A 12,684-nucleotide genomic window follows, 5' to 3' on the forward strand; every position below is an offset into this window, starting at 1 on the left:
GTTCTTTGCAGCCATCACAACCCCTAACATACTTCCCGGCAAGGTCTTCTCTGGGAAAAACACTTCTAATTTCCTCAGAGAACCACAGAACCCCTGGCTGGCAGCTGCAAGTCTGAGACCCTCCCATCTTGAGTCCATGACTTCCCAAGAGGGGAGCCTGTCCTTTCTTCTCTCTGAAACCCACTACCGAGTAGAGAAAGACAGAAGAAAATAAGACAGATGGAGGGCTCATTAAAACAATCAATTATTTTGATGCATTTGGACATGATAAAGTACACCAGGGCGTGTGGGTTTTAATAAGGCCTGTGCCGGGAGAGCAGCCGCGGGACCGAGAACGGCAGAGAATGAGACATTGCTTTCTAGAAGGCACCTACTGTGATAATGTTACCTGCGGTTTATGCCATGGCAGAGAATAGACACGGAATCAGAGAACGTTAAATCTGAGATAATGGGTTTTTTAATTGTTTTCAAATTTTGGATGAGCATTTTAATTGAGGTGGTTGGGAGGTTGATATAACTTTTGTATTTGATTATCTGGCAAAAGGAGAGGGGAAATGAAGACAAGTGGGGAAACGGAGGTAGCACGTTTTTTAAAAAAAACCACTCATAACACATAGCGTGATAAATTCCATCTCTGTACAATCGTTTTTATTATACGTGGCAGAAACAAAATGATTTCTGTACATAATTAGTACCAAGATTAGAGAAATGTTAACAGCCTGGGGTTGTAAGTTAACCCTCTGCATGCCGGGAAGGGGAAATCTTCATTCTCTCAATCCATTTGTGTTAAGTGTTGAGAAGGATCTAGTATTTTGGAGGTGGCCGCTGTTGACAGATATGACACCAGGCACCTTCCATATTTTCTTTTTCCTTCTCTCACCAACTCGATGGGATGTTTTATTGTCCTTATTCCACGGATGAAGGAAATACAGCTCAGAAAGGGTAAGTGGCTTGCTGAAGGTCACACAGCAGAGAAGAGGAGGCCGGAGGTCTGACCCAAACCCAGTTGAAGCCAAGGTCAACACGCTATCAGAATAACAGAAGGGAGAGCCACAAATCTGGGTTCAGATCCCCCCCTCTAAGACCTCTGTGACTTTGGACTTTATTTACTCAACTTTCCTGAGCCCCCCATTTTATCTTCTATAAAACGGTAATAATAATATAAAATAATAATAGCACTTACCATCTGGGCTTTGGTTTTCATTTTGTTTCTGAGGATTTACTGAGGTAATGATTACTAAAGCACTTAGCGTGGTTCCCGGAATATGGCAGGTGCTCAATAAACATTAGCTGTTAGTCTTAACAGGAATCCGCCTGCCTCTGTATAAAGCTTCTAACTATTTTCAAGGTCCTGTAGGGAAAAGCAGTTTCTGAAGGAGTCATTTCCAACCTCGGGGAGTTTATAGTCTGAGATGGTGGGTCAGGATCCCCCCAACTTCCAGGCATTTCCAGTCCGCTGAGTGGACAGAAGCGACCAAACCTCTCTCTCCCAGCTTTCTAGGATGTCGAAGATTCAGTTTTATTGTCAAAACATGCCTGTCCCTACCCTACCTCCACGAACTGCATGGATTTCAATTCTTTATTTTGGAACATATGATCCTTTTCCAGGGGACTCAAGGCTGGCTTACTCTAATGAGTGGCGGCTACAGATACAGACACAGCACGTCCAAGGGGGCAAATGCAAACATTCAATGTTGAATATCCTATTAGCAAATCATATTGTGCCATTTTGGATCTGGGGGGAAAATGGGTACTGTGGGGCTGGGGTCTTTAGGTTGCAAAGGAAAAGGGAGGCCTAGGGGACTTGAATGCACAAGAAATGGCCTCGGGCAAATCACTCAGCCTTTCTGAGCTTGTCAATTCACCTGTAAACTGGCTCCCAACACACCAGGCATCTCTCGCTTTCCCCTTTCTCTCTCCCTCCCTCTTTTTCTCTCTGCTGTCTTCCAGAATCTGTTTTGGCTGCACCCAGGGAAGCAGGATGAGCTTAGCTGGGGAGGAGGAGGGAGAAGATGGCCAGGGGTCTGGTCCCTGCCGGAACCTGAGGCCAGAAGCTGATGGAAACATTGATAAAAGTGTCCGTGCTATGTGAGCACAGGCAGAATGGCTGAAAAGCCCAGAGGCCTTTCTCCCCATCTCTGCGTGGCACACGGTGCTGTCCTAGCATCCCCAAGACCACAAGCTTTGAGGTGCCTCCCTGGCACGGATGTTGGTGTTCTCACAATGAGCACATTGGGGGCGTGTCACCACACCGGGTGGCATTGGTGACGAAGGGCATGTGGAGCCAGAACAGAAGAGAACAGCCTGTGTTGAGTGAATCTGCCTTTCGGGCTTCTGGGCACAGGTAAGAGCTGGAGAACACGGCTCAGGGGCTTTCCATCCTGTGTGAGTCCGCCGGGACTCACGTCAACCCAGGATGGGTATGGAATCCCACCACTGCTCCCGCGATCAGCCCCACTGTGGCCACCTGGTCTGAGCCACCATTGTCTGTCACCTGGATCCTGCAGCAGCCCCCTGCTTCCTCTTTTGCCCCCCCCGCCCCCCCAGACTACTCTCGACACAGCAGCCAGATTTGTTAAAACCTAAGTCAGACGGAATGACTTCTCAGCGGCAGATTCTGCGGCGGATCAACATTTCATTCAGAATAAAAGCCAGAGTCCTTTCAGTGGCCACGAGGCCCACACATGTGCCTTTTCTGCCCCCACCTACCACCACTCTCCCCCTCACTCACTATGTTCCTGAACACTGCCTTTGTTTCTAGTCCCCAAACACACCACAGGGCCTTTGCACCTGCTTTTCTTCTCTTTCTGTTATACTCTTCTCCAAAATTTGCCCATGGCTCACTTTTTGCCTTTATAATAAGAAATACATACATTTGGTCTTCATCCTCATTTCTGGCACAGAGCTCCTAAGACCCTTGGAATTTCCTAAGTAATGAGAGTGATACAGGTAGCTTTTTTATGTTAATAAGGTGCCTTTTGGACCCCCACCTAAGGATGGGGGCTCGATGCCAGAAGAACCAACCGTGTGATTGAAGGGCTGGACTTTCAGTCCCACCCGTGACCTCCAGAGAGGATAGGCCAATCGCCAATGGCCAAAGAGTTGATCAATCGTGCCTATGTAGTGAGGCCTCTATAAAAACCCAAAAGGAGGGGCTTCAGAAAACTGCCAGGTTGGTGAACATGTGGAGATTTAGGGAGAGTGGCATGCCCAGAAAGAGCATGCAAACTCCACACCCTCTCTCTATCCCTTGCCGTATGTATCGCTTCCATCTGGCTATTCCTGCTTATTATATCTATAATAATCCAGTGGTCTAGTAAGTAAAATGTTTCTCTGAGCCACTCTAGCAAATTACTCAAACCCAAGGAGGGGGCCGGTCCATTGGAAGTAAGGGGAACAATCTGGAGTCAAAAGAAGGGGTGGGGGGGGGCAGTCTCATAGAACTAAACTTTTAACCAGTGGGATCTGATGCTACCTCATGATAGATAGTGTCACAACTGAGTTGAATTCTCAGACACCCTTTCTGCTGTGTCCCCAGTATCGAGAACAGTGCCTGCCATATGCTGGGTGCTTAGTAAATGTTTGTGGAATGAATAAATGAATGTATGAATGAATACAGAAAGTGTGATCTTTTTTATCATCCACAGATTGATGAGGACTGACACATACGGGCTATGTGGCCTCATAGGGTCACCAGGAGCATCGGCTGGGCTAAGGTGTGTAAAATATCTAGCACATAGTAGACACTCTGTCAGTGGCAACTATAATTATTATTGCCATTGTTGTTGTTGCATTGTCTCTCCTCCCCTCTCTGATCCTCTGTCTCCTCTGCACAATATTCCCACCCCCTTTTGTCCCCGATTTTGTTCTCAATGGGTCTCCTCTCCTCATTTATCAGCTCCTATCAGCCCCTCAATTTTCCTCTCTTGCTGCTACTCAGGGAAGCTGTCTAGCCCAGCGGGCCCCTGGGACCTCATTCTGTGTCTCCACTGGGTCTGCCTCGCTCCCTGGAAAAGCGAATCATCGTGAATCACTTCCTCCCTGGGCCAAAAACCCAAAGCATCCTTGACAACATGCACCGGTGCTGGCTACCGACAGACCTTTTCAGATGGGACAAGCCTCAAATCAATTTTCATTTCTTCCAGGTGAGAGAGAAGGGCTGTTTGGTGACCTGGGGGGCCTCTGTGAATCTCCAGCAAGAAATCACTCTGGTTTCTACTTTTCTGCTTAGGTGAGCTGCGGGCCTCTCTGCAAACTCGGATCTTTCTCCAAATGATTCACAGAAACAAATGCTCCCCGGAGGCAGAGGCGGGCCCACGCCTGTATGCTGTGCTGGCATCCCACAACATTATTAATTAAATTTGAGACAATATCAAAGTAGTGATAATAATCATTAAGGCTCATAAATACTAACCAGGTGCCAGGCCCTCGACTGGCTAATAGTAGTTTATTTAACCCTTAACACAACCCTTTGTGGGAGATACTCTCCCCACTTTATAGAGGAGGAAAATAAGGCACAGAGAGGTTCAGTAATTTTCCTAAGGTCACACAGCTCGTGAATGGAGAAGCCAGGATTTCGACTCAGGCAGTCTGGCTCCATTACCGAACACATACCATAGGGCCAGACACTGCTGGGTGCTGGGAATACAGAAAGGAACAACGGAAGACACAGTCTCCGCCTTCTCAGAGTTTATGGTCTACCAGAAGGCAGGGGCATTAAACCATGAAATGTATAGCTACAGGTTGCAATGAGGCCAGGAAAGGAAAAGAGTGTGACAATCCCTTTGGATTCCTCTTGGAATAAATGCTATCTTTAGAATTCACTTTCACCAGGGCCCACTGGTAGCTTTTAGTCCAGTAAAACCTGGGTTTAGAGAAGCCAAGTGGCTATTCTTTCTTGGGCACTAGGTAATAAATGGCATGATTTATATCCAAACTTCCTTCAATCATTCCATTTTCATCCCCTTTGACAGGTGGGAAACAGACTCAAAGAAGTCAAGGGACTTGCTCAAGGTTCTCTGCCAGCAACAGCCAGAGCCAGGACTGAACTCGGTGGAGTCCGATTCTTTCTTCCGCATGGTAGATCCAATTTCTCAGCCTCAGCCCCACTGACGTCTTAGGCCACATAATTCTCCATTTGGGGGACTGTCCTGTGCACTATAGGATGTTGAGCAGCAACCCAGGCCTCCACCCAATAGATGTCAGTAGCGGGCCCTCTCCAGCTGTGACGGCTGAAGATGCCTCCGAACATTTCCCAGTGTGGGGGGTGAGGGATCAGTCCTGTTCGAAAGCCATGGCGATGGATGCCCACCCATCCCCATCCCCAGGCTGTCTTATTCATCTCTGACGACCTAACACCCAGCACGGTATCTGGCCCGTAACTGGTGCTCAACTAAAGTTTGTTAAATATAAGGAAGGAAGTGAGTGAGACAGGGAGAGGAAGAAAGGGACGGAAGGAGGAAAGTTCACCCAGTATGCGTACTACTGAAAGTCTGTAGATAAGTCAACCCAAATTGATTTTGTAACCCAAATTCTATTTGCAGTACCCTGGGGGAAAGACAAGGTTTTAGGGAATCTTGTGAGAAATTCTTACATAAAATGAGCAGTCTTTCTGTGACAGGATTCAGGGTACACATACAACCACGTGCACATGCACACGCACACACACACACACACACACACGTAAAAACTCTTCTGCAGATTTGGCTTTTCTGCATGGTTTACCCAGAGAATACCACCCTTGGCTCAAAGTGGGACGAACCAAGCTACTGTTGCTCTTTTCCATGGGAATTCAATTACACATTTGGCAAAACACCCCAGGGCTCCTCCAAACTCCTTCACAGAACAGTATTTATCAGCGATTGACTGTTATTATGACCAAGAGGGTCCCAGCTGGCTTTTCACCACTCAGTTTCTCCCTCTTTCAGCCTTGTGGGATAGGGCTGACAATACCATAATCTCAGCTCAGAATTTCCCTGGCCTCAAGGACAGCTTTTCTGTTTGTATGTTTCAATCCACAGAAGCTCCAGTGTTTCCAGGGCAGAGGTTTCCTGTCTGTACGCTCTGTGTCCTGAGCACAAAGGCCCGTTAAGGCTGCACTGTTGGACAAGCCTTTCAATCAAAGTTTTTATTCCTGGATATGAGTGATGGACAACAGGAAAGGGAGTTCTGGATGTGAAATCCAGGCAGGAGAGAATTGTGCAACCAGCCGTCTTCTGCGTGCTTCCAAATGAGACCAAGATATGTCCTTGTATTGGGCGCCTGATGACGAGCAGGGCATATGGGAACCACTTACATCCAACCTTCAACACTCAGAAGTGGAGTGACTATGAGATCACAGAAAATGAGTATATATTGGCCTCTGCCCCTGGCTCCTGACACAAGGGTCCCAAAACCATTGTGATTTCCTAAGTGCTAACAGCACCAGGAGCATCTTTTGCTCTAATAAGGTGACTCTGGATGGGCTCCTGGATGGCGGCTGGTCCCCAGAAAGCCCAAGTCATGATTAGAAGCTTAGAATTTTTAGCCCCAACCCCTCATTGTCTAGCAAAGGGACAGGATCTGGAAATGGAGTCGATGATCAATCATTAACTGCGTGCCTGCGTGAGGAAGACTCCAAAAAATCCCATGGGGCTTGGGGAGCTTCCAGGTTGGAAGGATGGGTTTCCAGACGTGAACCTATCACACACTGGGGCGATGCAACTCAACCCCACAGGAACAGAAGTTCCTGTGCTTAGAACGCTCGCCACCTCGCCCTGCGTCTCTCTTCATCTGGCTTTTCATGTAGCACCCTTTATCATGTCCTTTCATGAGCTGGTAAACGTGTTTCCCCAAGTTCGGGGAGCCGCTCTAGCAACTTAATCGCACCTGAGGAGGGGGGCATGGGAACTTCCTATTTACAGCCAAGCCCAACAGAGATCATGGGTAACCTGGGGACCTACTATTTGTGGTCAGCATCTGAAGTAGGTTGGGGACAGTCTCCTGGGACTGTACCTTTAACCTGTGGCATCTGACACCAAATCTAGGTAGTTGTGTTACAATTGAGTTAAATCCCAGACACCCCACCAGTGTCATAGAGAAATGCGTGACATGGGGAAAAACCTCCACACATTTGGTGACCAACAGTGTCTGAGGTGAGGTGCTCTGTGTGGGTAGTAAAAGAAACACACAGGAGGCACAAACCGGGTTTGTCTTAAGGAAGTGATTTTGGAGGAGCTATTATAGGTCTCTGGGTCACAGTGCCACCATTTGCAAAATAGAGGTGCTAATATTACCTACCTTATAGGTATCTAGATGTCTTGTTAGCCAGTTTCAGGCACTGTAGGCATAAGCGATTGTTGCGGAGAAGAATTGGAATCCTGGACAAAGCAGTGTGGCCGGGGAGGGGGAAGTGGTAGGCAGTCACAGTGATTTGATTTGGGACATAAGAATTCACTTGTGCCACCTTAAACCTGAGTCAACTTGACTTAGAAGTTTAGAAGGGTGTGGGGCCTTCAACAAAATACCTGAAACTTGCATTCATACTACTTCCCATGACAACGCTGGAATTCCTATGCACTCAAGACAATGCCAAGTAGCAGATCACTTCCTTGACTATCTGGAGCTTGGGCTCTATGTTCCGAATGGGCACGGACAGGAAGTTCCTGGCTCAGAATGATGGTCACCAGTTTTCCAGTGTTGTTTTTAAGAGCAGAGCTAGTAGAGAACTGTGAAGGATAGTTGGATAATTCTTCAGGTTTCTAGAGAAGCCTGGTGTTTATGGCATCAGATGTGAGACCAAAACCTGAATTTGTATCTTAGTCCTAAAAGTCAGAGTCTGTGTGACGTTGGACGCACCTCCTAACCTCTCCGAGCTACCGTGTAATGGATACTTTGTTTTATTTCTCCAGATCACTTCTCCCTTTTCCACCAAAGCATTCAGCATCTTTTTGTGAGTAACTTCACCCCCACTATCTTCAGCTCTGTTGTTTCCAATGAGATTGATCCCACTCTCAGCTCTACGGTGGGCCCTGATTGGCTTGAGTCAATGAGCACATACTACCTGTCCACCTACTATGATCGACTGATGCATAGACCTCTGACCCAGTTCCCACCAATAGGACATGAGCAGAGGTGTTCTGAGCGTTGGCGGGGGGGGGGGGGGGGGGGCAGACGAGTGCTCTGCCCTGCAGGAGACTTACCAGAAGAACTCATTTGTGTCCCTTTTGGGCATTGCCATGTGAGGATATGAGAATAAGAGGCTGCAATGAATCAACTTGAGAAAGAAGCCAGCAAGGCAGCAAAGAGACTCATCCAGAAAAAAGCCAGAGCCTTAATGACAGCATGAGTCCCTGGATCAAACCATTCTTGAATCAGACTATCCCAGGGCAATTCAGTTATATGAGCCAGCCATCTTCCCATCCCCACTCCCCAGTGTCTTTCTTCCCCAAGCTGGTGTAGGTTGGACTTTTCTGTTGCAACCACAATATTCCCAACTGGTACACTCTGTTTTCTCTGCCTTACTCCCTCCCCAGATTTCTGGAAGAACAAAATAAGATAATAAGGTATGTGGAAATGACAGGTAAACTGTAAAGCCCTAGTACCAATGAGATGTGACGAAAATCAGAATAATTAATGACCCTGCCTCAAGGACTTCCTAGCCCAGGATAATCCAATTTGCCGCAGATGTGGAATATTTCCTTCCACTACTCTGAAATATATTAGTTTCATTATGTTGAAATTATTAGATCACACATTGATAATGGTGTTTAATGGGGCTGACAGTATTATTCTCCCGTAAACAGAAATGTATATAACAGAAATTAACAATTCTGTTAAGGCTTCTTCTATTCACGGTTACTAACCACAGCCCAGCTCTTATCGGTGTGAGTCCACTCTGTGTAGAGTCTGCATGAAAACGGACACCCCATCCCCGAGGAAACATGAAGACTCCGCTTTTGCATCAACTGCCAGTTCGCAGCCTTGTCTGAACAAGACAGCATGACGCGGTGTTCCAGCTCTGCCACCGAATCTCTCTGTGACCTTGGGCACGTCACTTAACCTCTGTAGACCTCAGTTCCCCATCTACAGAATAAGGCAGTCAGACTTACCAGAGATTTTTAACTTTTGGTGAACGCCTGTGAGAAGCTGCTAAGAATTCTGGGTCTTCTCCAGAGGAATGCACTCCTACTTTTTATAGCTGGAATGGCGTATAACTTCTTGCAGAAGGCCCATAGAAAGCTTAATAAGCTTTTCCCTTTTCATGAAGCCAAACCAACAAGTAAGAAACCTAGATTAAATGACCTCTAAGGGCCCTTTGAGTTCTATATATTAAGTGTCCATAATTCCATGAGTCCCTGGAAGTAACACAGTCATATTTGAGTTTCAGAAAGATTACTTAACCAAAAAATGGAAATTCTTTGGGCATAGGTATCAGTGAAGAGAGGCTAAAAGCAGGGAGTCAGTGAAGAGGCTCTTGCAGTCATTCTGGTAAGAGATAATGTGGCTCAGACAAGACTAAGAAAAGGGGATGGATTAGAGAGAGAGCCAGAAGTCAGGACTTGGTATAAGATTAGATATAGGGAAGAAGTCCCAGGGTTCTGGCTATCTTAGGATGAAGTTCAGCTGCAAGAAACAGGAAACCCAACATTATAGTGGCTTAAACAAGAAAGAAGACTCTTCCTCAGCTCCCTCTCTCTCTGGGGGTAGAGAGTCCAAGGCTTTTTGACAGCTCTTCAATATGTAGAGAATTTGGCTCTTTCTACCTGTTTCACCACCCTGTCACATTAGTTCTATCCTCGGGGTCCAAAATGGCTGCGGGAGTTCCAGCCATCACACCTGCGTTTCAGGGTATATGAAGGAGAACAGGTGGAAGTGCAAAATGGAGCCCCCTTAAAGAGCTTTCCTGGAAGCAAAGTTTCCACTTGTATCTTTGCCAACTAGAACGTAGTCACTTGGCCACACCTACCTGTCAGGTAGGCAGGGAAATGTAATAAGTTGAAATTTGCTAGGCATATTGCTCAAGATTCTGTTACTAACGAGGAAGGGAGAACAGGTATTGGGAGGCAGCTAGCAGTTTCTTCCATGGTTTCCACTGACAAAGAGACACCAGGAGGTGGAGGAAGATAGAGGAGAGTTGGATTCTGGGGAGGAAAATAAAGAATTTGGTCTGGGCTATGCTAAGTTTCAGTGCCTAGGGAACAACCATGAGAATTACAGGATAGCTGGATACACAAGCATGAAACTGAGGGCAAAGGCTTGAATGGGAGCTAAAGACTTGACAGTCACTAGGGTATAAAGGACATGTGGAATGAGTCATCTCATCTCCCTGCCCACGGCCCTTGTGGGTGTTGGCTGACCACCTACTTCCATCGCCACGTCTAACTCTCACAGTCTACTGAATTACCTGTGTTGACCTTGACAAGACTTACAATGTTGGAAAATGAGAATACTCACCCCATTTTACGGGAAGCGTAATACCAGCTCAAAGAGTGACGTGGTATCTGTAAGGTCACACAACTAGTAAATGGCAGAATCAGAAATGAGAGCCTAGTCTCCTCGCAGGCGATACCCTGGTCTTTCCACTCAGCATGCCAGCCCGCTACCATTGGGTGGCTCTCTGTTCTCCAATAAGAAAAGGTGGATAGAGGGGTTGGGGGAGAAAGACAGACAGACAGACAGAAAGAGAGAGAGAGAAACCCAAGAGTCTCAAAGAACTGACTCCAGTGAAAGGCTTATGAAATCAGTCTGGACAAAAGCCTGCCTCCTCAGTCTCTTCCCCCTGCCCTCCCACCTTTCCTTTCCACTTCCTAGAAAAACTTGATTAATCCATTAGGTTTAACCTCTCTTTAACTTCCTGATTAGTTACATTTATAAACTCCATTTGTTTTTGCTTTCTCATCAAGCCAAACCAACACCCCCAGAAAAAAAAATAGGCCAATTTTCAGTGCCACTGATTTACTGCAATTTCGGAAAATCAGACCGAACTGAGGAGAGACACGACTGGAATTTCAATTCCTTCTGTTAATATGGCAGGGATCTTTGGTGAATGAGAGGGAAGTGTAATGCAGAAGGAAACAGTGATGGCAGGACCCCAGATTTGACCAAGGCGGCAGGGTACTATGTCTGTTCACAAAGCAAATTAATAAATTCTGTAATTTCCACCTCCTGGTTGAGGGACAAAGCTACAACATACAACAACAACAACAGCAACTAAAGGTAAGAGAGTGTATGTTTTTATTGGCAAAGACTCAAAGTGATGGTGTTTTTTCTGCTTCCATTTTCCCTCCCTGTAGCCGGAGGCTCCCACGGCAGCTAGAGGGGATATTGAAACATTACATTGACTTTTATTTAAACAAAAATAATGCATGTACACAAAGTCCAATTTTATTATAAAATTGATGACAAACTTTCAGGAGTCCCTTCTACTTCCTCATACACTGTCAAGCCCCTGTCCTCCACCAAGGTAAAACTATATTCAATACTTTGGGCTGTCTTTTCTGGTACTTATCTCCATATTTTAACATACCGATACTGCTATTTGTTGGGTTTTCAACTGTAAGCATTGGCTATTATACTTCTATTATGAAAGATGAGAATTGTCTTACATCATGACCACCCCTCACATCTCTCTCCCTATAAAATACACTGATGTATCGATTTCAATCTTCCAATATTGCTGTTAGCTGACATCCTATTTGGATTCTTGCATGCAACCATGCTTTAAAAAAAATTTTCCCCCCTCTGGATGCTTTTATGATATTCCTTTTATCCCTTCAGTTTTATTTATTTTTTATTTTTTTAAATGTTTTACTTATCTTTGAGACTGAGCGAGACAGAGCGCAAGCAGGGAAGGGCAGAGAGAGAGAGAGAGGGAGACACAAAATCCGAAGCAGGTTCCAGGATCTGAGCTGTCAGCACAGAGCCCCATGCGGGGCTCAAACCCACGAACTGTGAAATCTTGACCCGAGCCTAAGTCAGATGCTTAACTGACTGAGCCACCCAGGCACGCATCCTTCCCTTCGGTTTTAAAACAGCACAGTGTAGGGGCGCCTGGGTGGCTTGGTCGGTTGAGTGTCCGACTTCAGCTCAGGTCATGATCTCACAGTCCGTGAGTTCGAGCCCCGCGTCGGGCTCTGTGCTGACAGCTCAGAGCCTGGAGCCTGTTTCAGATTCTGTGTCTCTGTCTCTCTGTGACCCTCCCCCGTTCATGCTCTGTCTCTCTCTGTCTCAAAAATAAATAAAAACGTTTAAAAAAAAAAAAAAATAAAACAGCACAGTGTCTGGTGCATAGTTGATTCTCAACAATTACTTGTTGAGGACTATCGATTCCTGTATTGTTTATATTAGTGAAAAAACTGGAACTCTAAAGCCTCTAACTTTTTATTACGGAAATTTCAAAGATTCATAAAAGAAGAATGTAATGATACCCCACATACTCATCATATTTGGCCAAATTTGTTTCATCTATCTCCCACCCTCTGGAGGATTTTCCATTCATCTGGAGGAAGGAAGCCCTTTTTGACACATTGCCTTTTTGCACATGGGAGTAATCTCTGTGGTTGGAACTCAAGATTATGGGGGTTTTCATTCTCCAGTTCCCCTTGGTTTCAGAAGTAGCTCTTTGTCTCCCTCTATAATGCTGGGTCAAACCCACCAATGGCTTTGGGCTCAACTCAATGAACATTCTTTGGAATATTAGCCCCA

General features: G+C 46.1%; 2 long non-coding RNA genes across 2 annotated transcripts; one reads left to right on the forward strand and one right to left on the reverse strand.

Moving 5' to 3' along the window:
- Positions 1-622: 622 nt before the first annotated feature.
- LOC122203661 lies at positions 623-7,704 on the reverse strand. Its single transcript, XR_006195288.1, has 2 exons — positions 7,279-7,704; positions 623-1,026 (listed from the first exon to the last, which is right to left on the reverse strand). It is a non-coding gene; the product is annotated as an uncharacterized LOC122203661 (long non-coding RNA).
- Positions 2,256-4,360, forward strand: LOC122203660. Its single transcript, XR_006195287.1, has 4 exons — positions 2,256-2,344; positions 3,648-3,716; positions 3,941-4,145; positions 4,232-4,360. It is a non-coding gene; the product is annotated as an uncharacterized LOC122203660 (long non-coding RNA).
- Positions 7,705-12,684: the final 4,980 nt, after the last annotated feature.

Source organism: Panthera leo, chromosome D3 (genome assembly GCF_018350215.1).
Source record: "Panthera leo isolate Ple1 chromosome D3, P.leo_Ple1_pat1.1, whole genome shotgun sequence".
Taxonomy (NCBI): domain Eukaryota; kingdom Metazoa; phylum Chordata; class Mammalia; order Carnivora; family Felidae; genus Panthera; species Panthera leo.